Consider the following 3,948-nt stretch of genomic DNA (forward strand, 5'->3'; position numbering starts at 1 on the left):
GTGTGTGTGTGCGTGCGTGTGTGTGTGTGTGTGTGTCTGTTTTAATTTTTCTACGCACCTCTTTATCGTCTAATCGCAAGGACTATCTTTGGAAAGTTACAATACAAGGAAACTCCTTTACAGAAAAGTTTGCACAAGCTATACTGTGAGGAACTTGAGATATCACGCAGTAGTTTTTTCATGATTTTATGATCACTTAAGACCGCGAGACTTGTACGGCAGCAAACCAAGACCACTGCTTCGCGTTGTTTGCATTTTCCCTTAAAGGGCCACTTCGAGTGCTATGTGGGTCAGGATTACTGCAGCGTGTACTTTGTTTGCTGCTCGTCGCAGCTGTATGCTCGTGTAATACACCGACAAGTACTTGAGTTCCGTGGCGAGGAAACCGACTCACTAAATTGGCACGACAAACGTATCTGTCGCAACTACTCCAATCTTTCGGTGTAACTTGTAAGCATTCCAATCTCGTTCTAAAATAATTCAAATTGTTATATATGACGTATAGATACATACATTTCGTAGATAATATTTAAAAATTCAAAAGAAAATAAAAATAAAGAATCAATAATTGTCTGATTTTTCTCCAATAATAATCCTCGAGAGGAACAAAGCTTTATGCATTGTTAAATTGATAATGTCAAATTATATTTATTTGAATTATTTTTTATCATTTTTATAAATCATTATGATGCTTGTGTTATACTTAATATATCGTTAATTTAACTAAAACAAGTTAAATAAATTCTCAAGAAAATGTAATAAATTTAGCTAAAATTCGATTTATTATATATTACTGTAAATATATACGTTAATTATGGAATTTACTTTAAAACTAGACTAATCGCAGAAACGAATTGATTTGCATTGTAATAAATAACAAAAAAGAAGTATGCTATCTTTTCAAATATACATTTATTTTTTTTTTATTTTATATGAATTATGGATATCATTCACGTTTTCCTTGTATTTAATGTATAAAATACACAATATAAAAAGATATGACATACAATTATTACACAAAACATTTTAAAGATTCTCCGTTATCGTATTCACTCTTAACTTTGCAAATCAAAGCAGCTATCACATTCTTGCACGTTTACCCTCAATAGTAGCGATCGTTTGATATCGTAATCTCGATATAGGCTCTCGTTGTCGGCACATTCGAACACATGAGAGAAAGAGAGAGAGAGAGAGAGAGAGAGAGAGAGAGAGAGAGAGAGAGAGAGACCTGGCTGTAAGTGGCTTTCGAAAGTGCCGAGTTCGTCGCCCAGAACGTTAACGAGATTATTAACGCGTCCGCCTGTCCTCTAAAGTCTAAAGAGTCGTCTCGTCTCATGAGATGATCCCGAAAGAATCTTCTCCCTTTCTGGAGGTGAAAACGCGGCAATTAAGGCGACCCCGGCTCCTTTCCAATTCGGCGATCAAGAGAATCAGTCTCGTGAAAAGCTCGTCGCCTCGTCATTTAAGTGCAGATTAAATTAAAAAGTGTTTATCATAATTAAATCTAACAGCTATGAACAGTACGCGATAAAGATATGTGGAATTGTAAAATCGTACATTTTTTAATAACCTAAGTAATAGATCCCGCAGATCTAATTGTGTGGAAAACGTGGTGATATTAATCAAATTGGTTGAATATTTTATAATTTATGAGATGATAATCGAAGTCTTCATAAATGCAATTATAAAAAATAGATCGATTTTGCTGAAGGTTGCTATTTCTAGTCGCTAAAAAGTCTACAGCACTATTTCTAATTGTTTTTAATCATTCTAGTTATTTTTTTAGATATACAGATTTATCTAGTTTACATTTAGTTATTTTTTATATATTAGATAATTTTTTATTTTGCGTTTATTTAAAACACATCATATTTCTTTCATTTCATATTTTTCTCTTGTTATATAACCATTACCAATACATTTATATCAATCGACAAGATTATTTTAAGATGATACGATCTTTTTTTCTCTAAATAAAAAAAAAACTCTAAACGGGAATGATTTTTTCATGAGCGGAATAGACCGAAATGGACGGATGGTAGGTACTACCGTTCAGAGAAATGGAACGGAAGGCAGTAAATTGCGCGGAAGTACATTCGGCAGATTAGATTAGCATTTTATGTGCGAAAAGCAAGCAGTCGTATGTGCGCGTATGTCACCGGTCAAGAATATGCAATTCACTCGATGTTAGTCAGTGCAAATATCACTCGTGACGCAAAACGATACCAATAGAAAATTCATAACGAGTTTTTCCTCCGTTTAAACCAGAAACGTTTACATATTGAATGCAAACATCGCGAGACAGAATCAATTTAACGTTGATCAAAGAAAATTCGTAAATGAAAGCCAACTTTCTAGCCACGTGACACCCTGACAATGCACGTAATCTCGAACTTGCAAAATGGACACCGTTTTTTCGTTAGAAAGAAACTTTTTTAGGTTACATACGAGAAATCGGAAAACGGATTCTGGCAAAACTCGCGAGCTGTTCCCAACTCTTTCGGGCAAATTGGCCGGTGTGTCGCGCGTGTAAAAAGATTTTTACCGTTTACCATAAGTACGCTTTCGTGTGTCCCGATCGAAATGAGAAAAGCGAATTTACCCTCAAATATCTTTCTGATATCAAACCTGCTTGTGATATTTTTTACAGAAAATGATCCTACATTTTCTCTTTACATTATCAAAGACTGTACATTAACGATATCATTATGCGATATATCGATAAAAATTCTTATATTTTATTTCTTTGTTTGCATTGTGCTTTATTTGTCATGCTTTTCTGCATATACTTATAGTTCTTTTGTATATATTAAACTAATAACGATTTTGATCTAAGTCAATTAGTAGAAGAAAATGTTTATTATATTGTATATATATAATTATAGGTGAATTATATATAATAAGTTATATGCGTTCAAGTAAATTATTTGAACAATAAATGTGAAAATTATACATTTAAAAAAATTGTAACAATTAAGTTCTCTTAAATAGCGCTGTTACGTGATACGTGTCTTAATAGATATTTACGTTTGAATGTCTTTCAGTATCTATTCCTAAAGCATTTACGATCACTTTAAGTCGCCAGTGCTTTATAAGTCGGATTTACGAGAGGATTAAAAATAAAATCGCAGTACATAATACTTAAAAAAAATTTAAGTGTAACGTATAAAAAAATTTAATAAAGAAATAATCATTAAATATCGTATGATTATTTTCATCTTAGCAATGTTAATAAAAATTATAGTTTACATAAAATTATTTATTTAATTATTTATATAATTATTTATTTTTCAACTATTTAAATCTAAGATTTTGATCGATTTCTATTGCAAATATACTTAAATTCAAGATTGCAAAAAATTAATTTATGTTACTTGTGAGGTCAAAATCGTTCTTTATTAATAATTATAGCAGTAATATTTCTTAGAGTCTCAAGACAAACCTGAAGAGAGTAGATAACTTAGTCCACGACAGGAGCCAATTTTCACGAAAGTTGCGTGAGAGTTCGGAAAGAACGCTTGCAACTTCAGCAACCGGATGGTTCCCTGACAGCGAAAAATTTTCGTCCCTCATCAGAAACTTGTGTATGCATCACAGAAAATCGATCACATAACTGCATCCAAATTTGCTATTTTGCAGACGTAAATGAATTTCGGCATCTTTCTAGTTCAATTCAACTTTATCATGAATAGCAAGTTCAAAAATATATCTTAATGTGTGAACCGCAAGTTGTCATAGTTTAAAATGTTAATCATAATGATATAAATATACTTAGATATTATCAAATCATTCGATATATTATATTTTAAAATATATTGAATTAAGTAGAATTAATATTTGTATATTTCATATTTTGTTATATTCTTAATTACATTTGTATATTTCTAAATATTACTCATCAGATTCTTTTGAAAATGAAGAGAAGCAAATCAGTTTTGACTTAAAAAT

The 3,948-nt window shown here is 31.4% G+C and overlaps 1 pseudogene; it reads right to left on the reverse strand.

Moving 5' to 3' along the window:
- Positions 1-62: 62 nt before the first annotated feature.
- Positions 63-3,573, reverse strand: LOC108750403 (annotated as a pseudogene).
- Between the last annotated feature and the right edge of the window lie 375 nt (positions 3,574-3,948).

This window comes from Trachymyrmex septentrionalis, unplaced genomic scaffold (assembly GCF_001594115.1).
Source record: "Trachymyrmex septentrionalis isolate Tsep2-gDNA-1 unplaced genomic scaffold, Tsep1.0 scaffold37, whole genome shotgun sequence".
Taxonomy (NCBI): domain Eukaryota; kingdom Metazoa; phylum Arthropoda; class Insecta; order Hymenoptera; family Formicidae; genus Trachymyrmex; species Trachymyrmex septentrionalis.